Here is a 19,313-nt window from a genome sequence, read left to right on the forward strand (position 1 = left end):
TGGGTGTCTGGCTGGGTGGCTGTCTACGGGGCCGGTCTGGGCCAAGTCTCCCGCTTGAGGTGTCCCCCCCCCCCGCTTCCCCCAAGGAGGCTCCCCGGTCACCTCGATGCAGCATGCCAGGTGGTCGTCGCGGCCGAAGGAGCGGAAGAGGTCCCTGCCGGTGGCCATCTTGGCGACGGTGCAGCCCAGGGAGCACGTGTCCGCGGCGCAGGTAACCGGGTAGCCCAGCAGCACCTCGGGGGCCACGTAAACGAGGGTGCCTTCTCTACGCTTGCGAAACGTGGACCCCCCTAATGGAACATCTTTGCCGGTTAGAAACATTTAGGTTGGCCTGCATATGATCCATCCTGGGTTTTAGGTTGGCCTGCATATGATCCATCCTGGGTTTAACCAGGCTGGATTGTGTGAGGAGCTCACAAATCATTGAAAGATCTGGACAAAGTCCCATCGGTGAGCTCCTTTGACAGGCTAGGCTGCGTTGGCTGGGCCATGTAGCCCGCATGCCCAGCCACCGAATGCCTAAACAGCTTTTGTTCGGCCGGATCGAGGGGGCTAAACGGGCGCGGCACGGGCTAGAGAAGAGATGGAGTGACGTGGTACAGGAGGACGTGGAGCTGAGTGGACTTGCCGATGACTGGTAATAGCGTTGTAAAGATCAGCCTCTGTGGAGGAGGCTCGTGAAGGACGCTGCTGGGCAGTTGGAGGCAGTCGTCCTCCAACAACAACGTGCAGAGTGCCGGGTGGCTAAAGCACAGCAAGTTGGCACAGTAATGGGGCACAGGTGGTGCATCAGCCAGTCATCTCAGTCATCTCAGTCAGTCAACCCGTGGCACTTGGGTCTGCCCCGTGACCTCCTACCAGCGGGCGTTCGACACTTCACGTGGCTTCAAGGTCCACATGGCCTGGCACAAGCGTCGTGGTGATGCCACTGCCACTTAGTGGTGAATGGCGGTTGTTGTTGTGGGTGTCTGTGTGTGTCTGTGTGAGTCTGTGTATGTCTGTGTGTGTGTGTGTGTCTGTGTGCGTCTGTATCCGGTAAAACAATCCCCTACCTCCTCGTGGTGCCGGACGGGCAACGCTGTCGTGGACAGTGCTGTGGGGGGGAGGGCCAATTCCGATTGTCCTTTCTCCTCATGGCGTCTGTGACCACCACAGCAGCTAAATGGGGGCTCTGGACGGGTGCAAGGGGCTGGTAACCCCTCCACCTTCAATTAACTACCACTAAACCACGACCGAAAAATGTAATTAACAAGCTTGTGATGGAGGCCCCGGGGGAGACAGGCGTCTATGACGTCTCCTGGCCAAACCTCATTTGTCGGAGCCAGAAGACTGAATATTTACCCTCAGGGCTCCTCCAGAAACAAAAAGCCACTACGGATGGCCACGTGGAACACTCACTGCGGAGGAGAGGCTGCCACTCCTCTGTGGGGAGTTGGACCGGTACCGCCTGGATCTCTGTGGTATTAAGGAGGTCCGGGGGACCGGTTCTGGCTCCTGCCACCATGAGGGGTGGACAGTCCTATACCCGGGGCAGGAGACTGCTAAACAACAGGGAGTGGCTCTTCTTCTGAACAAAAGAATGAAGGGGTGTGGGAGAGTGGTGGTGAGGTGTGGGAAGCTGTAAGCCCCAGGCTACTTTGGGCTCGACTTCCCATCAACCAGAGGCGAGGAGTAGTGGTCGTGGTTACTTATGCCCCCACTGAACCCGAACAGCCGTGGAGGGATGCAGGCAAGGCTGATGAGTCAGATGCCTTCTATGATGCTAGGTGCTAGCTAAGGTGGCCCCTCGGGACAGAGTCATCTTGTTGGGTGACTTTAATGTCCGAGTTGGTCATGATGGTGGCATCTGGTCTAAAGTGATTGGAAGGCATGGGACAGATCAGCTCAATAACAAAGGTAGGAGGCTGCTAGATTTTTATGCAGCCCATGGGCTTGTAATTACCAACACGCTGTTCCGGCATCAGCGCATCCATACATCATGGATGCATGCCGGGTCCAATTAAAAACATCTGCTGGACTACGTAGTGATGGAACAGCAGATGCGGGCCCATGTCCTTGACACCAGGACCTACCGTGGAGCTGATCTACCCTCTGACCATCGACTAGTTATCTGTAAGATGCGCCTGCCATTCTTCACTCGGGTGGTGGGTGTACACCCAGGACCCATTCAAACCTAAGGTAGCCTGGTCTCAGCTAGCTGATGAAAGTTGCAAGCGAGAATTTCATCATCGCTTGCAGCTACGGTTGGCATCGTCTCCCACTCCTCCAGATGTCGAGGGCAAATGGGTGAGGTTTAGGACTGCGACTCAGACAGCTGCAATGGCTGCTCTGGGTACGCGGTCCAAACCTCCCCAAAGACATTGGCTGACAGAGGTGTTCAAGCTGGCTGAGAAAAAGCGACAGGCCTACTCTCATCAGCTACAGCATCCCACGTCAGAGAATGAGGAGGCTTACCGCAGCCTTCGCTCGGAGGTTTGGAGAGCCGTGAGGCGCTGCAAGGATGGGTGGTGGTCGTGGGTTGCTGAGGAGATGGAATCTGCCTCAATGGCCCGCGATCACAAATCCCTATTTAACTCCATCAAAAAAGTAACCTGCAGTGCCACACCTATTACAATCATTAGGGGAAAGAACGGTGATCCAATCTCCGACCACCAGGAACATGTTTGCAGATTTGCTGAGCATTTCTGTGAGGTCCTGGGGGAGGGGGAATCCCTCAGCCTGGAAAACATCATGGGACAAAGTGGGGATGACCCTGCTGAGGCTGCGGTGCCTCAAATATTGGAGAAAGTCACCCCTGTGAGTGGCTGGCTGAGGTGCCATCCATTGAGGAAGTACTGAAGTTGATCCAGAGTCTTAGACCAGGAAAAGCACCGGGCAGAGATGATCCCCAAAGCGAAATGCTGAGGGAGGGTGGCGTTTGTGCCAGACTGCCCTACATGACATCATAACAACATTCTGGGCCACTGGACAGGTTCCGCAGGATTGGAAGGATGCCTTGGTGGTCCCCCTCTTTAGGAAGGGGGACCGCACAGACTTTAACAACTACAAGGGCATCTGACTCCTCAGTGTGCCGGGAAAGGTCCTGGCAAGGATTATTTAACATCACCTTCTAGGCACGCTGAGGAGAGGCTTGCGGAGCCCCAATGCGGTTTCAGGAAAGGGGGGTCCTGCACAGATGCCATATTTTCTGTCCGTCTGCTACAGCAGAGGTGTAGGGAATTCCAACAAGACCTACATCTCTGCTTTATTGACCTGGCCAAGGCCTATGATACCATCAGTAGGCCTGGGCTCTGGGTAGTTCTTCGTGCTTTCGGAGTCCCTGACCCTTTGCTCATGATCATTAAGGACCATCATGATGGTGAGCGGGCCCGGGTAAAACTATGTGGCAGGGAGTCGGAGCCATTCCCTGTTCACCTTGGGGTGCGACAGGGATGTCCTCTGGCTCCAACATTATTTGACATCCATTTCGACCATGTAGTTCGTGAAGCCTTCAGTAGCTGTACCGGAGGAATTTCCATCTGGTACAGATACAATGGGAGGCTGATCAATGCCGGGGTGCGGTCAAGGGATGGCTCCTTATTGGTCAACCACGTTATGTATTTCGATGACCTGGTAATTGCGGCTCACTCAGAGGAGGAGTTGAAGGCACTGCTGCTGAAACTGGAGCATGCCAATACGAGGTGGGGCCTTACCATCAGCCCAACCAAAACGAAGCACCTGCCTGGGTATTTTGTACCATCGGACACTCCACCCCCACAACTCCCAATTGGTGATGGAGCAGTTGTGGAGAGAGTGGAGAGTTTCCCATATCTGGGCAGTGTACTCATGAGGTCTCAATCAGAATCAGTCGAGCGGCATTATCTTTTCTTCGGTTGCATAACGCTGTGTGGAAGCTACCTGGTCTGTCGCTCCGCATGAAGCTTCGGGTCTTCTCGGCCACGGTCATTCCCTCCCTTCTCTACACTTGCGAAACGTGGACACCCCTAATGGAACATTTTCGCCGGCTAGAAACATTTAGGCTGGCCTGCCTACGATCAATCCTGGATTTAACCAGGCTGGATTGTGTGAGGAGCTCACAAATCCTCAAAAGATCTGGACAAAGTCCCATCGGTGAGCACCTCCGTCAGGCAAGACTGCGTTGGCTGGGCCATGTAGCCCGCATGCCCAATCACCACATGCCCAAACAGCTTTTGTTCAGCCGGATCGAGGGGGCTAAACGAGCACGGCACAGGCTAGAAAAGAGATGGAGTGATGTGGTACAAGAGGACGTGGAGCTGAGTGGACTTGCCGATGACTGGTACCAGCGGTGTCAAGATCGGCCTCAGTGGAGGAGGCTCGTGAAGGACGCTACTGGGCAGTTGGAGGCAGTCGCCCTCCAACAACAACGGAAGGCGGAGGAGCGACATTCACAACAACGAGCGGAGCGCCGGGTGGCTAAATCACAGCAAATTGGCACAGTAGGGGGCAAAGGTGGTGCATCAGCCAGTCATCTCAGTCAGTCAACCCGTGGCACCTGGGTCTGCCCCGTGACCTCCTGCCATCGGGCGTTCGACACTTCACGTGGCCTCAAGGTGCACATAGCCTGGCACAAGAGTCGTGGTGACGTCACCGCCACTTAGTGGCGAATGGCGGTTGTTGTTGTCGTCTGTGTGTGTTTCTGTGTGTGTCTGTGGGTGTGTCTGTGTGTGTCTGTGGGTGTGTGTGTCTGTGTGTGTGTCTGTGTGTGTCTGTGTGTGTATGTCTGTGTGTGTGTGTCTGTGTCTGTGTGTGTCTGTGGGTGTGTCTGTGGGTGTGTCTGTGTGTGTTTCTGTGTGTGGTGTGTCTGTGTGTCTGTGTGTGTGTGTGAGTCTCACAAGGATGTAGTTGTTATCGTCGTCGTCATATCCCCCATTGGCGACGCCCCCTCGGCTTTCCTCCTCCCCCTCGTCCAAAGTAAAAAACCAAACCGCGTCCATGGCGGCGAGCTCCAGCTTCTGGCGCTTCGTCAGGGAAGTCTTGAAGATACGTTGGATCACTGCACACGTGACAACAACAACATCAGCCACAACAACTGAAGCTATCAACTAATTCTTTATACACCCACACCGCGTTATGCCCCCCCCCAACCCGAAGTGGCTGGTGTCATCATCCTCATCATCATCATCCTCATGGTCATCATCATCATCATTGTCATCACCCCTTGGAAGCAAAATGCTCTAAACGCATTTTTCAACTCACTAGAAGAGACCCACATAGACTCGCAGAGACCCACAGAGACTCATAGAGACTCACAGAGACCCACAGAGACTCACAGAGACTCATAGAGACCCATGCTCATAGAGAACAACAGAGACCCACTGACACCCACAGAGATCCACAGAGACTCACAGAGACTCAAAGAGACCCATACTCATTTTTTACCATAGAGACCCACAGAGATCCACAGATACCCACACTCATAGAGAACAACAGAGACCCACTGGCCCCCCGCGGCACTCCACATGGACGCACCATCCCCCTTCATTAATAATCATGAGCAGGTGACGAATGTTAAACTTCTTTCGCACCGTACGTTGACAACCGTGCTAATGTATGGGTCTATATGGGTGTCTCTGTGGATCTATGGGGTCTCCATGGGTGCCTCTGTGTGTCTCGGTGTGTCTATGGGTGTCTGTGTGTGTCTATGGGTGTCTCTGTGGGTCTATGGGTGTCTCTGTGCATCTCTGTAGGGCTCTGTGGGTCTCTGTGTGAGTCTGTGAGTCTCTGTGTGAGTCTGTGGGTCTCTGTGAGCCTGTGGCTCTGTGTGAGTCTATGGGTCTCTGTGTGAGCCCGTGGGTCTCTGTGTGAGTCTGTGGGTCTCTGTGTGAGCTTGTGGGTCTCTGTGTGAGTCTGTGGGTCTCTGTGTGAGACTATGGGTCTTTGTGCGAGCCTGTGGGTCTCTGTGTGAGACTGTAGGTCTCTGTGTGAGTCTATGGGTCTCTGTGTGAGCCTGTGGGTCTCTGTGTGAGCCTGTGTGTCTCTGTGTGAGTCTGTAGGTCTCTGTGTGAGTCTGTGCGCTAACCACTGCACCACCGCTCCCTACACACGCACAGTGCGCTAACCACTGCACCACCACTCCCTACACACACACAGTGCGCTAACCACTGCAACCACCGCTCCCCACACACACACAGTGCGCTAACCACTGCACCACCGCTCCACAGACACAGTGCGCTAACCACTGCACCACCGCTCCCCACACACACACAGTGCACTAATCACTGCACCACCGCTCCCCACACACACACAGTGCGCTAACCAATGCACCACCGCTCCACAAACAGTGCGCTAACCACTGCACCACCGCTCCCCACAGAGACTCACCACACAGAGACCCACAGACTCATCACACAGAGACCCATAGACTCACCACACAGAGACCCACAGACTCACAACACAGACAGCCACAGACTCACCACACAGACACCCACAGACTCACCACACGGAGACCCACAGACTCACCACACAGAGACCCACAGACTCACCACACAGACACCCACAGACTCACAACAAAGAGACCCACAGACTCACCATACAGAGACCCAGACTCACCACACAGAGACCCACAGACTCACCACACAGACACCCACAGACTCACCACACAGACACCCACAGACTCACCACACAGAGACCGACAGACTCACCACACAGAGACCCACAGACTCACCACACAGAGACCGACAGACTCACCACACAGAGACCCACAGACTCACCACACAGACACCCACAGACTCACCACACAGAGACCCACAGACTCACCACACAGAGACCCACACACTCACCACACAGAGACCCACAGACTCACCACACGGAGACCCACAGACTCACCACATGGAGACCCACAGACTCACCACACAGAGACCCACAGACTCGCCACACAGAGACCCACAGACTCACCACACAGAGACCCACAGACTCAACACACAGAGACCCAGACTCACCACAAGGAGACCCACAGACTCACCACAAGGAGACCCACAGACACACCACACAGAGGCCCACAGACTCACCACACAGAGACCCACAGACTCACCACACAGAGACCCACAGACTCACCACACAGAGACCCACAGACTCACCACACAGAGACCCACAGACTCACCACACAGAGCCCCGTGTGGGCACCTTCAGGCTGAGTCGACCTTGAGGAGGCCCAGACAGGGTTCAGATTTTCCCGCCACCGCCTCCACTCGTCCCGACCCGGAAGCGGAAGTAGAATCTGTAGATTGAGGGGCGCCCGGCTGCCGGGGGCGTGGCCGCGTTATCTCACGTCACTCGGCAGGGGCGTGGCTCTGCGTGGGCGTGGCTAGGAGTGGGCGTGGTCACTTCCGTCGCACTAAACGTCATCGGTGACGTCACGCGACCACGTGGCTCGTCAGTTGGCGACGGACGTGAAGGAGGCGGCTGCTTTTTCGTCTTCAGCGTCGACATCTTCAGATTCTTCATCATCCTAATCGCCGAGCACCTTCTGCTGAAGCCATTGACGTGGTGAGTTGTGTGGGTCAGTGTTGTGGGTCTGTGGTGAGTTGTCTGGGTCCGTGGTGAGTTGTGTGGGTCTGGGTTGTGGATCCGTGGTGAGTTGTGTGTTTTCTTGGTGAGAGTGTTGGTTCGTGGTGAGTTGTGTGGGTCCTTATTGTGGCGTATTGGTGAGTGTGGGTGTCCGTGGTGAGGATTCATGGTGAGTTGTGAGAGTCCGTGGTGAGGATGTGGGTTCGTGGTGAGTTGTGTGGGTTCGTGGTGATGTGGGTTTGTGGTGAGTTGTGTGGGTTCGTGGTGAGGATGTGGGTTTGTGGCGAGTTGTGTGGGTTCGTGGTGAGGATGTGGGTTTGTGGTGAGTTGTGTGGGTTCGTGGTGAGGATGTGGGTTCTTGGTTTGTTGTGTGGGTTCGTGGTGAGGATGTGGGTTTGTGGTGAGTTGTGTGGGTCCGTGGTGAGGATGTGGGTTTGTGGTGAGTTGTGTGGGTTCGTGGTGAGGATGTGGGTTCTTGGTTTGTTGTGTGGGTTCGTGGTGAGGATGTGGGTTTGTGGTGAGTTGTGTGGGTCCGTGGTGAGGATGTGGGTTTGTGGTGAGTTGTGTGGGTTCGTGGTGAGGATGTGGGTTCTTGGTTTGTTGTGTGGGTTCGTGGTGAGGATGTGGGTTTGTGGTGAGTTGTGTGGGTCCGTGGTGAGGATGTGGGTTTGTGGTGAGTTGTGAGGGTTCGTGGTGAGGATGTGGGTTTGTGGTGAGTTGTGTGGGTCCGTGGTGAGGATGTGGGTTTGTGGTGAGTTGTGAGGGTTCGTGGTGAGGATGTGGGTTTGTGGTGAGTTGTGAGGGTTCGTGGTGAGGATGTGGGTTTGTGGTGAGTTATGAGGGTTCGTGGTGAGGATGTGGGTTCTTGGTGAGGGTTGGTGGGTTCGTGGTGAGGATGTGGGTTTGTGGTGCGTGAGTCCATGCTAACAATGTGGCTGCTTTTTTGTCTTCAGCGTCGACATCTTCAGATTCTTCATCATCCTAATCGCCGAGCACCTTCTGCTGAAGCCATTGACGTGGTGAGTTGTGTGGGTCAGTGTTGTGGGTCTGTGGTGAGTTGTCTGGGTCCGTGGTGAGTTGTGTGGGTCCGTGTTGTGGATCCGTGGTGAGTTGTGTGGGTTCTTGGTGAGAGTGTTGGTTCGTGGTGAGTTGTGTGGGTCCTTATTGTGGCTTATTGGTGAGTGTGGGTGTCCGTGGTGAGGATTCATGGTGAGTTGTGAGGGTTCGTGGTGAGGATGTGGGTTTGTGGTGCGTGAGTCCATGCTAACAATGTGAGTCCACGTGGTAGCGGTGCAATCGCCCTCCACTGAACTCTGCCTGACTCTCCCCACCCTCCACTCTCCACGCAGAGACACCGAGAGATTTACGGAGCACAGCAACGCCATGCAGGTAGGCGTGGCCCCCTCCACTCAACATATGAACACCACCCTAACTTACAAACACCACCCACACTTACAAACACCACCCACACTTACGAACACCACCCACACTTACAAACACCACTCACACTTACAAACACCACCCTAACTTACAAACACCACCCACACTTACAAACACCACCCACACTTACAAACACCATCCACACTTACAAACACCACTCACACTTACAAACACCACCCTCACTTACAAACACCACCCACACTTACAAACACCACCCACACTTACAAACACCACCCACACTTACAAACACCACACCACACTTACAAACACCACTCACACTTACAAACACCACCCACACTTACAAACACCACCCTCACTTACAAACACCACCCTCACTTACGAACACCACTCTCACTTACAAACACCACCCTCACTTACAAACACCACCCTCACTTACAAACACCACCCTCACTTACAAACACCACCCTCACTTACAAACACCACCCTCACTTACGAACACCACCCTCACTTACAAACACCACCCTCACTTACAAACACCACCCACACTTACAAACACCACCAACACTTACAAACACCACTCACACTTACAAACACCATCCACTATTACAAACACCACCCACACTTACAAACACCACCCACACTTACAAACACCACCCACACTTACAAACACCACCCACACCTGCGAACACCACTCACACTTACAAACACCACCCATATATGTATACATATATATGTTTGTGTGTGTATATATGTATGTATGAATGTGTATGTGTGTGTGTGTGTATGAATGTGTATGTATGTGTGTATGTGTGTATATATATGTATCTATGAATGTGTATGTGTGTATGAATGTGTATGTGTGTGTGTGTATGTGTGTGTATGTGTGTGTGTATGCGTGTATGTGTATATGTGTGTATATATGTATGTGTGTGTATGTGTGCGTATGTATGGATTTGTGTGCGTGTAGACGAGGCAAGCTGGACCGAGTGGGAGGCAGCCTCCGCCTATCACCAGGTGGAGTGCGCTGACCGCCAGCTCCATGTTAATCCGCAGCAAATCACCCAAAGGTAAGAACGAAGGTGGAGTGCGCTGACCGCCAGCTCCATGTTAATCCGCAGCAAATCACCCAAAGGTAAGAACGAGAGAGGAGCAGGAGAATCATCAAAGTCTAAGAATGATGGCAGCTCAAATCAAAGCAGCTCAACCAAGTGGGCTGATATCATCGTCATCATCATCGTCGTCATCATCATCATCATCATCGTCGGCATCATCATTGTCGCTGTCGCGTGGAAATGTTTAGCAGCAGCCAAATAACACTTGGATTCAAGCGGGGTGATGTTGATTCCTCTAAATGTTGAGCGGGGGGATACTCACAAAGACACCCATAGACACACAGAGACACCCATAGACACACATTGACAACCATAGACACACAGAGACACCCATAGACACCCATAGACACTCATAGACACCCATAGACACCCATAGACACTCATAGACACACAGAGACAAACAGAGGCACCCGTAGACACACAAAGACCCACATAGACACCCAGACCCATAGAGACCCACAGAGGCACCGATAGAGACCCTACAAACCCACAGAGACACCCATAGACCCACAGAGGCAACCACAGAGACCCCGTGGACCCACAGAGACAGCCATAGAGACCCATACATTAACACGGTTGGCAACGTACGGTGCAAAAAGAAGTTTAACTTTCGTAGATGCAACCTGTACCGCCACGTGGGTCTACATTAGCGTTGAAGGGTTCCCAACGACTCGGAGGTTTAGGGGCTTTCGCCGTAAGTTTACTCGAAGCTTATTTCAGTACACGAGGGTGTAACAACTTCCCCAGGGGTCCCGGGCTACGTCCCACTAGCCCCCCCGTCACAGCCGGCTGCCCCGTGCTGCCTCCTCTGCGTCCGACCGTGGGTTCAGCCAACCCGGCCGACCGAGGAGCGCGGTCACCTCCAGCCCTGTACGCTGTGCTATCCCCTACTCCTACCCTCTTGCCCCTGGCTCCCCCCGTTCCACCCTACTCTGAGCCCCGGCTCCAGCAACGACCCCGCCTACGTCACGGGGTTCCCCTTTTTATACCAAGGGGAGACGTGACGTCATGGAGCCGCCCGGCGCGCATGACGTCACGTTTCCATTTGACTCCTCTGCATTAGTAAAGGTCTCTGGTGAGTCTCTGTGAGTCTCTGTGGGTGTCAGTGGGTCTCTGTGGCTCTCTGTGGGTCTCTATTAGTCTCGGTGGGTCTCTTTGAGTCTCTGTGGGTCTCTTTGAGTCTGTAGAAAAATGCGTTTAGAGCATTTTTCTGCCACGTGGTGATGACGATGATGACGACGACGATGATGAGGATGATGACGACGGTGATGATTACGACGATGATGATGACACCAGCCACTTTGGGGGGGGGGGGGGGGGGCATAACGCGGTGTGTATACAAAACAAGTTGATAGCTTCAGTTGTTGTGGCTGATGTTGTTGTTGTTGTCACTTGTGCAGCGATCCAGCGTATCTTCAAGACTTCCCTGACTAAGCGCCAGAAGCTGGAGCTCGCCGCCATGGACGCGGTTTGGTTTTTTACTTTGGACGAGGGGGAGGAGGAAAGCCGAGGGGGCGTCGCCAATGGAGGATATGACGACGACGATAACAACTACATCCTTGTGAGACTCACACACACAGATACACACACACACAGACACACACACACACAGACACACACACACAGACACACACACACAGACACACACACAGACACACACACACACAGACACACACAGATACACAGACACACACACAGACACACACACACAGACACACACACAGACACAGACACACACAGACACACAAAGACACACACAGACACATACATACAAACACAGACACACAGACACACACAGACACACACACAGACACACACACACAGACACACACACAACTACATCCCTGTGAGGATCACACACAAGACAAAGATCCCCTATATAGCCTTCACAGACTGTAGGGGCAAGTGCTGTTAGCGAGCACCTATGAAGGCCAGAACGTTACACGAGGGGGTGGGTGGCCAGCACCACGACCGACCGCCTTTGTCTCCCCAGTGGCGATGTTTACACACCGCACCAGCTACTCATTTGAGGCTGAGTCGACCTAGGGGAGGCCAGGGACCGGTTCAGATAATCGTCACTGTTGGTGTTGGCCGTGAGTGGGAATCGAACCCGGGTCGCCGGGTTCATAGCGCAGCGTAACGCTAACCGCTGCACCACCGCTCCCCACACACACAGACACACACAGACACACACAGACACACACAGACCCCCAATTTGACCTTCACCCTGATGCTTCCCGTGACCTCCCCGTGACCCCACTTTGACCTTCACCCTGACCACTCCGCGTGACCTCCCCCGTGACCCCTGCAAGGTCCAGAACGAGCACTTCCACTACCGCTTCGAGCTGAACAAGAAGATTGGGCATGGTGGACAGGGCGTGGTGGTGCAGTGTCTGGACCACAAGACTCGGACGATGGTGGCGCTCAAGATCCTCGCCTCGCCCTCCAAGTGAGTGGGCCCTGGTGCAGCGGTGCAGTCAACAGCAACAGCAGCACCAACAACAACAACGATGTCAACAACAACAATGGGCCAACTATGGGACTGCTGTTGAGTGTTAGCTCACAGTGACAACAATAACAAACTATGGCTGAAACAACCTTTACTTGACTCTCCCTCGCTCGAGCACCCACCACCATCACGACCACTACCACCACCATCACCACCACCACTGTCACCACCATCACCACCATCACACTACCACCACCCCTCTCTCCCTACCACCACCACCATCACGACCACTGCCACCACCATCACACTAGAACCACCCCTCTCTCCCTACCACCACCACCACCATCACGACCACTGCCACCACCATCACCACCATCACACTACCACCACCACCATCACACTACCACCACCATCACGACCACTGCCACCACCCCTCTCTCTCTACCACCACCACACTACCACCATCACACTACCACCACCCCTCTCTCCCTACCACCACCACCACCATCACGACCACTGCCACCACCATCACGACCACTACCACCGCCCCTCTCTCCCTACCACCACCACCACCACCATCAGCACCATCACACTACCACCACCATAACACTGCCACCACTACCATCACGACCACTACCACCACCATCACACTACCACCACCATCACGACCACCACCACCATCACACTACCACCACCACCATCGCACTACCACCAACACCACCATCACACTACCACCCCCACACTACCACCATCACGACCACTACCACCACCACCACACCACCACCATCACCATCACACTAACACCACCACCACCATCACCACCACTGCCACCACCCCTCTCTCACTTCCACCACCACCATCACCACCATCACACTACCATCACCATCACACTACCACCACCATTACCACCACTACCACCACCCCTCTCTCCCTACCACCACCACCATCACCACCACCAGCACCACCATCCCCACACTACCACCACCACCCCCTCCCTACCACCACCCTTCCCCACCATCACCACCATCCCTCCTCTACGTTACGTCTAAACTCTCTGTCTCTGTGTCTCTGTGTCTCTCTCTGTGCACTCGCTCACTCGCTCGCAGCTCCAGGCAAGAGGACAATCAGCTCAGGGAGATCCAGATGTCCATGGAGCTGCAGAGCCACCGTAGCGACGTTGACTTCAACGTTGCAAAAGTCCTGGAGACTTTCTCCTTCCGAGGCCACAAATGCCTCGTCATGGAGCTGTTGAGGTACGAACAGCACCAGCACCACTCACTCACCATCACCACTACCGCCATCACCACCACTCACTCAACATCACCACCACCACTCACTCACCATCACCAGTACCACCATCACCACCACTCACTCACCATCACCACCACCACCACTCACTCACTTACCATCACCAGGACCACCACCACGACCACCACTCACTCACCATCACCATTACCACCATCACCACCACTCACTCACTCACTCAGCATCACCACCACCACCACTCACTCACCATTACCACTACCACCATCACCACCACCACTCACTCACCATCACCAATACCACCATCACCACCACTCACTCACTCACTATCACCACTACCACCACACCACCATCACCACCACCACTCACTCACCATCACCACTACCACCACCATCACCACAACCACTCACTCACCATCACCACTACCACCATCACCACTCACTCACCATCACCACCACCACCACCACTCACTCACCATCACCACTACCACCATCACCACCACTCACTTACTTACCATGACCACTACCACCACACCACCACCAGCACCACCACCACTCACTCACCATCACCATCACCACTACCGCCATCACCACCACTCACTCACTCACTCTCCATCACCACTACCACCATCACCACCATCACCACCACCACAACCACTCACCATCCACACCACCACCACCACTCACTCACCATCGCCACTACCACCATCACCACCACTCACTCACTCACTCACCATCACCACTACCACCATCACCAGCACTCACTCACCATCGCCACTACCACCATCACCACCACTCACTCACTCACTCACCATCACCACTACCACCATCACCACCACTCACTCACCATCACCACTACCACCACACCACCATCACCACCACCACCACAACCACTCGCCATCACCACCACCACCACTCACTCACCATCACCACTACCACCATCACCACCATCACCACAACCACTCACTCACCATCACCACTACCACCATCACCACTCAGTCACCATCACCATCACCACCACTCACTCACCATCACCACCATCACCAACACCACTACCACTCACCATCACCACCACCACTCACTCACCATCACAACTACCACCATCACCACCACTCACTTAATCACCATCACCACTACCACCACACCACCAGCACCACCACCACTCACTCACCATCACCACTACCACAATCACCACCACTCACTCACTCACTCACCACTACCACCATCACCACCACCACAACCACACACCATCACCACCACCACCACCACCACTCACTCACCATCACCACTACCACCATCACCACCATCACCACAACCACTCACTCACCATTACCACTACCACCACACCACCATCACCACCACCACCACCACCACCACTCACTCACCATCACCACTAACACCATCACCACCATCACCACAACCACTCACTCACCATCACCACTACCACCATCACCACTCACTCACCATCACCATCACCACCACTCACTCACCATCACCATCATCACCACCACCACAACCACTCACCATCACCACCACCACCACTCACTCACCATCACCAGTACCACCATCACCACCACTCACTCACTCACTCACCATCACCACCACCACCACTCACTCACCATCACCACTACCAACATCACCACCACTCACTCACTCACCATCACCACTACCACCACACCAGCACCACCACTCACTCACCATCACCACTACCACCATCACCACTCACTCACCATCACCACTGCCACCAGACCACCATCACCACCACCACAACCACTCACCATCAACACCACCACCACCACCACTCACTCACCATCACCACTACCACCATCACCACCATCACCACAACCACTCACTCACCATCACCACTACCACCATCACCACTCACTCACCATCACCACCACCACTCACTCACCATCACCACTACCACCATCACCACCACTCACTTAATCACCATCACAACTACCACCCCACCACCAGCACCACCACCACTCACTCACCATCACCACTACCACCATCACCACCACTCACTCACTGACTCACCATCACCACTACCACCCCACCAGCACCACCACAACTCACTCACCATCACCACTACCGCCATCACCACCACTCACTCACCATCACCGCCACCACTCACTCACTCACCATCACCACTACCACCAGCACCACCACCACTCACTCACTCACTCACCATCACCACTACCACCATCACCACCATCACCACCACCACCACCACTCACTCACCATCACCACTCACTCACCATCACCACCACCACTCACTCACCATCACCACTACCACCATCACCACCACTCACTCACCATCACCACTACCACCACACCACCAGCACCACCACCACTCACTCACCATCACCACTACCACCATCACCACCACTCACTCACTCACCATCACCACTACCACCATCACCACCACTCACTCACTCACTCACCAACACCACTACCACCACACCACCAGCAACACCACAACTCACTCACTCACCATCACCACTACAACCATCACCACCACTCACTCACCATCACGACCACTACTCACTCACCATCACCACTACCACCAGCACCACCACCACTCACTCACTCACTCACCATCACCACTACCACCATCACCACCACCACCATCACCACCACCACCACCACTCACTCACCATCACCCCTACCGCCATCACCACCACTCACTCACCATCACCACTACCACCACCACAACCACCATTCACTCACTCACTCACCATCACCACTACCACCACACCACCAGCACCCCCACCACTCACTCACTCACCATCACCACTACCACCACCACCACACCACCAGCAACACTAGCCACTCACTCACTCACCATCACCACTATCACCATCACCACCACTCACTCACCATCAGCACTACCACCATCACCACCATCAACACCACCACCACCACCACCACTCACTCACTCACTCACCATCACCACTACCACCATCAGCACCACTAACCCACCACAACACTACCACCATCACCACCATCACCACCATCACCACCACTCACCATCACCACTACCGCCATCACCACCACTCACTCACTCACCATCACCACTACCACCACCACTCACTCACCATCACCACCACTCACCATCACCACTACCACCATCACCACTCACTCACCATCACCATCACCACCACTCACTCACCATCACCACCATCACCACCACCACCACCACAACCACTCACCATCACCACCACCACCACTCACTCACCATCACCAGTACCACCATCACCACCACTCACTCACTCACCATCACCACCATCACCACCACCACCACTCACTCACCATCACCACTACCACCATCACCACCACCACTCACTCACCATCACCACTACCACCATCACCACCACTCACTCACTCACTCACCATCACCACTACCACCACACCGGCACCACCACCAACACTCACTCACCATCACCACTACCACCATCACCACCACTCACTCACCATCCCCACTGCCACCAGACCACCATCACCACCACCACAACCACTCACCATCACCACCACCACCACCACTCACTCACCATCACCACTACCACCATCACCACCATCACCACAACCACTCACTCACCATCACCACTACCACCATCACCACTCACTCACCATCACCACCACCACTCACTCACCATCACCACTACCACCATCACCACCACTCACTTAATCACCATCACAACTACCACCCCAGCACCAGCACCACCACCACTCACTCACCATCACCACTACCACCATCACCACCACCACTCACTCACCACTACCACCATCACCACCACTCACTCACTCACCATCACCACTACCACCACACCAGCACCACCACAACCACTCACTCACCATCACCACTACCACCATCACCACCACTCACTCACCATCACCACTGCCACCAGACCACCATCACCACCACCACAACCACTCACCATCACCACCACCACCACCACTCACTCACCATCACCACTACCACCATCACCACCATCACCACAACCACTCACTCACCATCACCACTACCACCATCACCACTCACTCACCATCACCACCACCACTCACTCACCATCACAACTACCACCATCACCACCACTCACTTAATCACCATCACAACTACCACCCCAGCACCAGCACCAGCACCACTCACTCACCATCACCACTACCACCATCACCACCACCACTCACTCACTCACCATCACCACTACCACCACACCACCAGCACCACCACCACTCACCCACAATCACCACTACCACCATCACCACCACTCACTCACTCACCATCACCACTACCACCATGACCACCACTCACTCACTCACTCACAAACACCACTACCACCACACTACCAGCACCACCACAACTCACTCACTCACCATCACCACTACCACCATCACCACCACTCACTCACCATCACCACCACTACTCACTCACCATCACCACTACCACCAGCACAACCACCACTCACTCACTCACTCACCATCACCACTACCACCATCACCACCACCACCATCACCACCACCACTCACTCACCATCACCCCTACCGCCATCACCACCACTCACTCACCATCACCACTACCACCACCACCACAACCACCATTCACTCACTCACTCACCATCACCACTACCACCACACCAACAGCACCACCACCACTAACTCACTCACCATCACCGCTACCACCACCACCACCACACCACCAGCAACACCAGCCACTCACTCACTCACCATCACCACTACCACCATCACCACCACTCACTCACTCACTCACCATCACCACTACCACCATCACCACCACTCACTCACCATCAGCACTACCACCATCACCACCATCACCACCATCAACACCACCACCACCACCACTCACTCACTCACCATCACCACTACCACCATCAGCACCACTAACCCACCAACACACTACCACCATCACCACCATCACCACCATCACCACCACCACTCCCTCACCATCACCACTACCGCCATCACCACCACTCACTCACTCACCATCACCACTACCACCACCACTCACTCACTCACCATCACCACCACTCACCATCACCACTACCACCATCACCACCCACTCACCACCACCACACCACCACCCTCAGAGACCCACAGAGAGGGGCATCGCTGACGCCTCTGTCTCCCCGTCACAGCACGAACCTCCATCGGCTACTCAGAGACATGGGGCAGGGGCACATCGACGAGGACATCGCGAGGGCCTACACCAGGGGCATCCTCCGCTTCCTCGCCTACGCCAAGTCCCGGGGCATCGTCCACGGGGACATCAAGCCGGTGAGCGGAGGGCAGGCTGGGGGCGCGGATGCTCGCTTTGACGCTCGGCACTCTGACAGATGTAGATGTCACTGGTTCTTCACGTTCTGTAGACGCAGATGCCACTGGTTCTTCACGTTCTGTAGACGCAGATGCCACTGGTTCTTCACGTTCTGTAGATGCCACTGGTTCTTCACGTTCTGTAGATGTAGATGCCACTGGTCCTTCACGTTCTGTAGATGCAGATGCCACTGGTTCTTCACATTCTGTAAATGTAGATGCCACTGG

This window comes from Petromyzon marinus, unplaced genomic scaffold (genome assembly GCF_048934315.1).
Source record: "Petromyzon marinus isolate PM22_M1 ecotype Great Lakes invasive population unplaced genomic scaffold, UKy_Petmar_22M1.pri1.0 PM_Scaffold_21, whole genome shotgun sequence".
NCBI lineage: Eukaryota > Metazoa > Chordata > Hyperoartia > Petromyzontiformes > Petromyzontidae > Petromyzon > Petromyzon marinus.